This window comes from Tursiops truncatus, chromosome 1 (genome assembly GCF_011762595.2).
Source record: "Tursiops truncatus isolate mTurTru1 chromosome 1, mTurTru1.mat.Y, whole genome shotgun sequence".
Taxonomy (NCBI): domain Eukaryota; kingdom Metazoa; phylum Chordata; class Mammalia; order Artiodactyla; family Delphinidae; genus Tursiops; species Tursiops truncatus.
Genome location: NC_047034.1, coordinates 83,313,597 through 83,324,903, shown reverse-complemented (window position 1 = coordinate 83,324,903; position 11,307 = coordinate 83,313,597).

Here is an 11,307-nt window from a genome sequence, read left to right as displayed (position 1 = left end):
TGTAGTGTTCTATGCATTCTATACACTTTACGTGTGTTAATTCACGTATTCCTTACAACAGCTCTCTCAGACAGGTTCAATTGTGCGTATTTTTCACATGGGAAACAGACACAAGGAATAAATAAACTTGCCTGAGGTCACATAGCTATAGGTGACAATCAAAATTTACTCCTGGAAGTCTGACTTAACCACTAGGCTTACTATCTGCCTCTCTCTGAAAAGCTTTGTAATGCCATGGTAAAAAGTTTAGCTTTTAATTATAGGTAACAAAGAGCCAATAAAGAATTTTAAAGAAAGTAATGACTTATTAGTTTAACTTTGGGAGGAAGATTACTTTGGTAGCAGCTTTGAGGGTGAGTAGTAGGAAAAGATGGTTACAAGGAGAACAGGGAAGAAGCTATTCCTATCATTCAGAGATAAGGAGGACCTGAATTCATGACAAGTGGCAGTGAATATGGAAGAGATCAGGATTAGTATGACATGCCCAAAGTAAATGAATAGGATTGGGTGGTCAGTTGGATATAAGGATTAGAGAGGTATCAAACACCTCCCTTGAAAAATATCTAGGTGGAATTGTCTAAAGACTGCTGGGGAGAGGGAATTCCCTGGTGGTCCAGTGGTTAGGACTCAGCACTTTCACTGCTGGGGCCTGCGTTCAATACTTGGTCGGGGAACTAAGATCCCACAAGCTGCGCGGCAGGGCCAAAGAAAAAAAACCTGCTGGGGAGAGAGTCAGGCTAACGATACAGATTATTGAGTCATCCAGATTATTAGTGGTAATTGAAGCTTATGGGACTAGAAACCCCAGGTAAAACAACCGAACAGAGCTTTAAGGAATACCAGCATGTAAGCAATGAGCAGAAGAAGAGAAGTAGCCTTTGAAAATAACAGATAAAGACCTGTAAAACAGGTAGGAAGATAATTAACAAAAAACAGAAAGCAACAAATACCATAAAAGAGGTACAAACAAAGTAGTGTGGGAGTTCAGAGGAGGATTACAACTTAATCTTTCTGAGCCTCTGTTAAGTCATCTGTAAAATTAAGCTGGACTAAGTGGTCCCTGAAGTCTCTTTTGTCTCTAAACCTCTGAATCTATTCAGTGTCTATCATATGCCCACTAACACAAGAGATGGTATGAGAAAATGCAAGGCAGAAACCCTGCTCTGGAGGAGCTTTCAATCTACTGGGGACCCTGGCCTCCTCCCCCTCCCCACCACATACTAAAACAACACTGGAGATGAAGATCATTTATTTACAATTAAGGGGTAAATTTTGTGGTATAGCCTGTGGGATGCAAATTCGGAGACGAGAGTAAGATAATATGTACATAAATGTTTAATGGAAAAAGAGAGTGGAATTGGGCTGGATTTAGGTAGAGAAGAGGAGAAGCATGGAGAGAAATAAAGATGTGAGTCCACTTGCTTGACTGAACTTGAAGATCTCAGTTGGGAATTCATGGGAAGTAGGGTTTTACTAGGTAGCGCAAGGTCAGATTATGGTGATTCTTACAAACCAGAGAATGGGGTTTAGAATTGACCTGGAGTGAGCAGAGAGCTGTTATAGATTCTTGGTCAGGGTTGGGATATATTTTAAGTACAGGACATAGGTAATTTGATCGATCTCAGCTAATTTTACCCCACAAAATGTTTACCGCTATATTATACTTTATCCCACTGCCAATTTCAGTCTTGTGGATGCTGCGGTGTGCTGCCTAAATCACCCTCCTCAGGTCTGAAGCACTCTAGCTTCTGGGAGAGTAGACAGCTGGCAACTCTCAGCTAAGTCCTTCTCTGGAACTTGCCTTGGGCTGAAGACAGCCACCTTGTCCAATGTCATGCTACCTCACCAGGAGCAGCCTACCTTCAACAGTATTTACAAAGGCCCAGCCAAGCCATCCCAGTTCAGAAAAGATGAAAAGTGTCATCCCAGTTCCAGAGTTCCCAGTAGGGATTGATCCAGGCCTTTCTTGCAACTGTATCACAGTTCAGCTTCCCCTCCGGCCCACTCCTTCTTCTCTCCCTCCTCCACAGGTGTTGATCCCAAGAACACTTCCCTAAGAAACTTTTTGCATGCTAATTTTCGCCTCAGATTTTTTTTCCTGGTGGACCAAATTGCAACACCCAAGACAATAATATTTTCACTCAACTCTTCATCTATTCTACTTAACAACTTAACTGAAGAAAATTTATGAACTCAGATTTTGGTTTGAGCAGTTTTCCTCAATAATGTTGACATCTGTAGTTTAGAACACCAACATCTACCTTTTATAAAACCTGTAATATCTAAGATCACATAACTTTTTTTTGCAATATACATCACTTCAGTTTGTGAAGAGAGTACAGCTACAAACAGCTAAGCATAAATAATGAATACCAATCAAAAGGAAATACTCAGTTGGTGGTAACTGTGGCTTGGCAGGCTAATGGAGCACATTGCTGGGTGTCTTGTATAGTAATATACTTGCAAGTCACAGGTGTTCTGCAGAGGTGGTCCATAGCTGAAGATTTTACAGAGTGCTGTTTCAGGTCACGAAGAATCATGACACCGTCTGATTTTTTTTTTTCAGTTGTCCAAAATATCTTACTTTTACATATTTTGCACTTAGCACTACTTAAAAAAAAAATCACCAACAATTATACTACCAGATGGCTCTCAGCTAAGCACATTACTGTCTTGAAAACACCTTGAACAAAGTTCAGAAATTTAAAACTAGGAATAAAAATGGGTAACAAAATATTACCATCCTAAAATTGGTGGTAAAGTGGTTACCATTGTTACAATGGTTGCCTCAAAGTGTCCACAGCATCAAAGTGCCTGTGAAAAATATCTTGCTAAGACAATGACTGGTCTGGCAGCTTTTTTTTTTTGGCCACCCCGCACAGCTTGTGGGATCTTAGTTCCCCGACCAGGGATTGAACCCTGGGCCCACAGCAGTGAAAGAACAGATTCCTAACCACTGGACCACCAGGGAATTCCAGGTCTGACAGCTTTTGAGGGAAGGAAGTGGTATGGAAAAGGGATGGAGAGATTGGCCATCCATATTGCTGATGGGCTACGGCCACTATTTTGTCCTTATGATGCCTTGTTTTTCAAAATGTCCTTGTCTTAACAAGATTAATAGATGTAGTTTAGAAATAAGTAACACTCAGTGCTCACTGAAATTATCAAATGTTTAACCCTGAAGTAAATAGGCTTACATTGCACTCTTTATAATACATACAAATTCAGTAAAGGGAAACATCCATTGAAAATGCTGGGTCTGCAATTGACATATTGCCAAAGAATAAATTATATCCTGTGCTGTAATTATGTATTCAGAAATAATGAATAGTAGGAGAAAATAGCAAAGTAGTAATTATGCCAATTACAATTGATTAGTTGGTATTAACATTAAAAAATGTGCTCATTTTATTATACTCTCTTATGCCACATGAAGGCTCTGATATATAAAGATATCTCATTCCTCTTTAAAATCCCTTTTTATAATTGATTAAATTCAGTGAACTCAGAATAATACTGGGAATTTGTATTATTACCCATGATGAAGTTTTATTGAGTTATGCTACAATTTTCATTGTTTTATGTTAGTCTGTTTTCTAATTTTCTAATCTGTTTCTCCTGTGCTATTGGAATACTATCATTGCATTTTTTAAATCACTGCATTTTTATATAGAACAAAATAATGCAAAAGAGCTGTAATAAGTGGAGTGCCTCAATATCCACTGTTGTTTACTTTTTGTTAGAAATTGAGATTAAATGTGGCAAAGTGATTGCTGTTCTATATAAAGTAGAGCTCTGTTTCTCTGCAGATCTACAAAGTATGAATTTGTTTAGCAGGACAAGTTGATAATCCAGTGAGTTGGGTGCCCTTCATAGTTTTAACACTGAAAGTGAAGTCTACTTGAAATTAAATTTAACCTCTGAAAAAAACAGAAAGATCCTTCAATATGTGAAACATCAGAGTAAATTAATTATCTCCGTTTTCTCAAGTCATGAAATGGAGAGCAGACAGGTATTACGAATTGCTGCATAGGTAATTTACTTAACTTTTTATGACCTTGTGCCCTCTATGGTCAGACAAGAATACTACAAAAAATAAGCAGTTTCTCTCTTAAAGTAAGAGAGCATAACAGAATGTGAATTGAAGGAAAGACCTTCAAACTTAGTGAAAAGTAAAAGACAAAATAAGGCAAGGAATATTTACGTGTGACTAGATAGATCTTCTTAGGACCAATTTTAGTGAGTGGTTAAGATTTAATTATAGTGGGACTTCCCTGGTGGCTCAGTGGTTAAGACTCCGTGCTCCCAATGCAGGAGGCCAGGGTTCGATCCCTGGTCGGGGAACTAGATCCCACATGCATGCCGCAACTAAGAGTTCGCATGCCACAACTAAGGAGCCCACATGCCGCTACTAAGAAGCCTGCCTGCTGTAACTAAGACCCAGTGCAACCAAATAAATAAATAAAGATTTAATTACAGCTATAAGCAAAAGCCTAACATATATGGTCATTAACAGAATTCAATTTAAGAAAGTTATTTCCTAAGCTGTACACACTTCTTGCCTTTGAAAGAATTTGATTGCATAGTATGGAGGATAAAAGAAAGACTGAGGGAGAATGAAGCTGAGGTATTTTTTTTCTCTTTTTAATTGAAGTATAGCTGATTCACAATGTTGTGCTAATCTCTGCTGTACAGTGACTCAGTTATACACATACAGACATTCTTTTTTCATATTCTTTTCCATTATCACAGGATATTGAATATAGTTCCCTGTGCTATACTTTAGGACCTTGTTGTTTATCCATTCTAAATGTAATAGTTTGCATCTACCAACCCAAACTCCCAGTCCATCCCTCTCCCTCCCCCCTCCCCCTTGGCAACCACAAGTCTGTTCTCTATGTCTATGAGAGTGTTTCTGTTTTGTAGATAGGTTCATTTGTGCCATATTTTAGATTCCACATATAACGGATATCACATGCTATTTGTCTTTCTCTTTCTGACTTACTTCACTTAGTATGATAATCTCTAGTTGCATCCATGTTGCTGCAAATGGCATTATTTCGTTCTTTTTTATGGCTGAGTAGTATTCCATTGTATATATGCACCACATCTTCTTTATCCACTCATCTGTTGATGGACATTCAGGTTGTTTCCATGTTCTGGCTATTGTTGAGTAGTGCTGCTATTAACATAGGGGTGCATGTATCTTTTTGAATTATAGTTTTGTCCAGGTATATCCCAGGAGTGGGATTGCTGGATCATATGATAAACCTATTTTTAGTTTTCTGAGGAACCACCATACTGTTTTCCATAGTGACTGTACCAACTTACATTCCCACCAACAGTGTAGGAGGGTTTCCTTTTCTTCACACCCTCTCCAGCATTTGTTATTTGTAGACTTTTTAATGATGGCCATTCTGACTGGTGTGAGGTGGTACTTCATTGTAGTTTTGATTTGCATTTCTCTAATAATTAGTGATGTTGAGCAGCTTTTCATGTGCCTACTGGCCATCTGTAGGTCTTCTTTGGAGAAATGTCTATTAAGGTCTTCTGCCCATTTTTCGATTGGGTTGTTTGTTTTTTTGTTGTTGAGTTATATGAGCTGTTTGTATTTTCTGGAGATTAAGCCCTTGTCTATAGCATCATTTGCAAATGTTTTCTCCCATTCTGTAGGTTGTCTTTTCGTGTTTCTTTTTTTCCTTTTTTTTTTTTTTATGGTTTCCTTTGCTGTGCAAAAGCCTATAAGTTTGATTAGGTCCCATTTTTTTTTTTCTTTTCCTATTGCCTTGGGAGACTGACCTAAGAAAACACTGGGGGACTTTCCTGGTGGTCCAGTGGCTAAGACTCCCAATGCAGGGGGCCTGGGTTCGATCCCTGGTCAGGGAAGTAGATCCCACATGCCGCAACTAAGAGTTTGCATGCCGCAACCAAGAGTTCTCATGCTGCAACTAAAGATCCCACATGCCACAACTGAAGATCCCACACACCACAATGAAGATCCCACACATGTCAGCGAAGATCCCGCATGCTGCAATTAAGACCCAGCACGGCCAAATAAATAAATAAATATTAAAAAAAAAATAAGGTCATGTTACAACATACTACATACATTAAAAAAAAGAAAACATTGGTATGATTTATGTCAGAGAATGTTTTGCCTATGCCCTCTTCTAGGAGTTTTATGGTGTCATGTCCTATGTTTAAGTCTTTAAGCCATTTTGAGCTTATTTTTGTGCATGGTGTGAGGGTGTGTTCTAACTTCATTGATTTACATGCAGCTGCCCAACTTTCCCAGCACCACTTGCTGAAGAGACTGTCTTTTCTCCATTTTATATTATTGCCTCCTTTGTCTAAGATTAATTGACTGTAGGTGTGTGGGTTTATTTCTGGGCTCTCCATTCTGTTCCATTGATCCATATGCCTGGTTTTGTACCAATACCACACTGTTTTGATTACTGTAGCTTTGTAGTATTGTCTGAAGTCTGGGAGAGTTATGCCTCCTTCCCCCCCCCCCCCCCCCCCCCCGCTTAAGGATTGCTCTGGCAATTCTGGGTCTTTTATGGTTCCATGTAAATTTTTGGATTATTTTTTCTAGTTCTGTGAAAAATGTCATGGGTAGTTTGATAGGGATCACATTAACTCTGTGAAGCTGAGCTTTTTACTGTCCTGAATTATGTAACCTTAAACTCCATACCCAAATTACTTGACCAAAAATTTTTAAGATGTAGAGAGAGAAAATTTTATGTGAGGGTATTAACACCCCTCCCTCTCCTACTGTATTTCTTTTCACTTACTGAGATATAATGGGACATTTGGAGTACCATCCATTTTATTTCTAGGTTCTGCAGAGTGAGATTATATATTCACATGAAAAAAATTTGGCTGTAACAAAATGCTGATGCCGATTTTAATGGCATTTTTATCTGTAGCAAACTGTATATAAGTTAATATTACTAGCATACTTCTTTCTTTTCTCTTCAATTGGTTTGACATTCTCTTGAAATTAATTTTTTAAATGATGGTGCAAAATCAGCTTTGGGAAAACCAAAGTATAACTGAAGGTAACTCAAAACATTGCAGCTGATGATAGTGGTTTTTACTGTACAGTAAAATCCCATTTTAATGAATATGTATTGCCATGTTGTATCCAAATCTCATTAAAATGGAAATTTCCTGCTACTGTGCACAGACTATTTAACGATTTAAGTAAAATAAGTACTAAGCATATTGTTCACATCATATCAGCACAGAATTCTCCTTTTTCCTCATTTGTATACCACCCTTTCTTCTAATGTAGCTTAACAGTAATTTATGCTATGAAGTTAGATAAGTCATCACTGTCCAGGTGTAAGATTCTTGGTTGATAAAATGTGAAAATTAAGAGCATGACTTGCACCAGCAAGGACCTATTGTATAACACAGGGAACTATATTCAACATTTTGTAATAACTTATATGGGAAAAGAATCTGAAAAAGAATATATATATATATATATATATATATATATATATATATATATATATCACTGTGCTATACACCTGAAATTAACATGAGATTGCAAGTCAACTATACTTAAAAAAAAAAAGGGCATGACTTGCAAGTTGCAGACATCACTTCAGTTCCTATCTCATTGAACACAACCTAGTCACGTGGCATATGCACATGATTGGATGGGAAATTGGGAAATTAGTTTTTAGTTGAGCAGCCATGTGCCCAGCTAAAACTTCTATTATAGGAGGGGATAACATATACCAGCAGGACAAGTTGTAGTCTCAGCTACAGTAAGTCACTGAGAGAGTAAGCTGAGTTTACCCCCTTCCCTCTCAAAAGACATACGAATCCAATCAAGTCAGATAGATATTACAAGGGAATCTTGAATTTGTATAATATATTTAAAAGACAGTTATTTAAAACTTCAGATACTGACCTACTGTTAATAACAAATTTCTTATCTGTCATCTCTCAACAAATCACTACAGCAAGGTTACGAGCTGTTGACTTTTATGGCTATTTCCCAGCCCAAAGTATATAATAGACCAGTAAAAACATCTCAAATTTTCCACTGCTGGGAGTTCCCTGGTAGCCTAGTGGTTAGGACTCAGCACTTTCACTGCAGAGGCCCAGGTTCAATCCCTGGTGGGGGAAACATCCAGCAGGCCGCTTGGTACAGCCAAAAAAAAAAAAATTTCTCCACTACTAAAATTATATAATAAATATGTCTATTACATTTTTCTTGATGAAGAAAAACATCGGTACTTCCCTAGTGGTCCAGTGGTAAAGAATCCACCTTCCAATGCAGGGGACGCAGGTTCGATTCCTGATTGGGGAACTAAGATCCCACATGCGGTGGGTCAACTAAGCCCCTGCACCACAACTACTGAGCTTGCGCACCTCAGCAAGAGAGCCCACAAACTACAGAGCCCACGGGCTCTGGAGCCCACGTGCTCCGGAACCCGCGCGCCACAACGAGAGAAAACCCACACACCACAACCAGAGAGAAGCCTGTGCACCACAACGAAAGATCCTGCATGCCTCAGTGAAGATCCCGCGTGCCACAACTAAGACCCAACACAGCCAAAAAAAGAAAAAAAAAAAGAAAAAAATGAAAAAAGAAAAGAAAAACATCATGGGGAGTAGGTGGGTGAAAACTTTATCATAGTGGGCAGCTAAATTAAAGGGGTTATCTTTTTTTTTTTTTAAAGAAGATGTTGGGGGTAGGAATTTATTAATTAATTAATTTATTTTTGCTGTGTTGGGTCTTCGTTTCTGTGCCAGGGCTTTCTCTAGTTGTGGCAAGCAGGGGCCACTCTTCATCACGGTGCACGGGCCTCTCACTATCGCGGCCTCTCTTGCTGCGGAGCACAGGCTCCAGATGCGCAGGCTCAGTAGTTGTGGCTCACGGGCCTAGTTGCTCCGCGGCATGTGGGATCCTCCCAGGCCAGGGCTCGAACCCGTGTCCCCTGCATTAGCAGGCAGATTCTCAACCACTGCACCACCAGGGAAGCCCAAAGGGGTTATCTTTTAACCTAGGGAAGATTCAAAGTATAACAGATTATTTTTGTTTATTCAACTTCTTTCTCTCCTGACGGTGGAAGCACCATCCCCATCTTACTCTGAGGAATTATCACTCCAATCCAAACAACTGCCAACTATAGCACGCTACCACAAGACCACACGTATATGACCACAGCCTGGCCAATTGTACTACCCCAAATCCCTGGCCATACCTCTGAGTCCAAGGATTGAACATGGAATCCAAACGTGGTCAATTGGAACTCTTCTCTAGAATTATATACACTGATACACTTGCTTTCCTCTGAGATTGCTGAGGGGGGATGGTGTAAGTCTGTAGCTGCCTTGTACAGAGGAAGCCTATCTGTAGAAGGAGAGAATAAGGCCAGAAAAGGAGAGAGGAAAAAGATGAAAAACAATTAGGATGACATAGAATCCCTGCATTTAGCTGACCCTGAAGTCAGCTCCACCTCTGTCCTCACCAGTTAAATGAGCCAATAAAGACCCTTTTACTGCTTAAGATAGTTTTAGTTAGCTTTCTGTCACTTGCAAATAGAGTTCCAATATACAGAAGTACATTCTAAGGATGGAGGAAACAAAGAGGATATAATGTAATAAATGTTAGTCCTTAGGGTAGAAAATAGGGTAAAATATATACATCCATTCATAAATGTTTACAAGGTATCCCATTAGTTTATCTTATTCATTTTTGATTCTATGTATTGTAATTAAATGAAATTTGGGGTTTCTATCTGTGACCATGTGCTCTTCTGGCATTAAATTAAAATAGCACCTTCTAATACATAGAGTGGCTATCTTTGAGTGGTGGGTTTATGAATAATTTTCATTTTCTTCTTTTTTGCCTGCATTTTCTGAATTGCCTATGATAACCATTTTTTTTACCATTTTAAGCAAACAGTTATTTTTATTATTTATTACTGTATTAATTTCCTATTGCTGCTGTAGCAAATTACTGCAAACAGTAGCTTAAAGCAAAACAAATTTATTATTTTATCATTCTGGAGGTTAGAAGTCTAAAACTGATCTATAAGGCTGTGTTTCTCTGGGAGAACATTCTAGGGGCAGTTTGTTTCCTTTTCTTTTCCAGTTTCAAGAAGCTCTGTACATTCCTTAGCTCATAGTCCCTTTCCTTCATCTTCAAATCCAGCAGTTTAGCATCCTCTCTCCTCTCTGATCTCCTACTTCCCTACGGACGCTTGTGATTACACTGGGCCACCCAGATAATCCAGGATAATCTCCCCATTTCAAGAACCTTAACTTAATCCATTTGCAAAATTCCTTTTGCCAAGGAAAGTAACACACTTATAGGTGCCAGGGATTAGGACATCTTTGGGGGCCATTATTCAGCCTACCACAGTTAGCTACATGTGAAAGGTAATTAACATAAAAACTGAAAGGTAATTAACGTGAAAGGTAATTAACATAAAAACTGAGAAGCATAACCTAGCTATGTAAAGAGAAGGTATCTTAGTCCATTTGGGCTGCTATAACAGAAATACCATAGACTGTGTGGATTAAACAACAAACATTGATTTCTCACAGTTCTGAAGGCAGGAAATCCGAGATTAAGGTATTAGCAGATTTGGTGTCTTGTGACAGCCTACTTCCTGGTTCATAGACAGCAATCTTCTCACTGTGTCCTCATATGGCAGAAGGTGGGAGGGAGCTCTTTGGGGTCACTTTTATAAGGTTACTAATACCATTCCTGAGGGCTCCATCCTCATGACCTAATCACACCTCAAAGGCCCCATCCTCAAATACCACCACACTGGAGATTAGGTTTCAACATATGAATTTGGCGGAAGGCACAAATATTCGGTCTAGAGCAGAAGGCAATATTTCAGTGGGTTGGATAAAGACCCCTGGGAGAAAATAAGCTGAACAATCTCTGGGTCATGGTCTGGCTTTAGCTTCCCCAACAGCTACAAGAGCCTCTTCTGGGGAAGTTAGGCAACAAGGCTATAAGTGAATCCTGGGAGACGAAAGACTCATCAGCATTTTTGGGCTTTCTGGCAAAGCTGGAATATAGGCTAGGGGCTGCACCTTTGGCAGAATATGTTCAGGAGATGAACTCCTATGAATTTTCTACTTCTAAGCCCTCCAGAAGTAGGATATAGCAGAACACTTCCAGCAGGTCAAGGAGGGGAGAACAGGAACTTCAACAGGACAGAGAGCAAGCCAAGTGTAGGTCAGAAATGTGGGCCAGCTCACCTGGGCATCCTGCTCCTCAGGGTATAAGGATGGTGCCATTGTAGTGAGCACCCTTGTGATGAG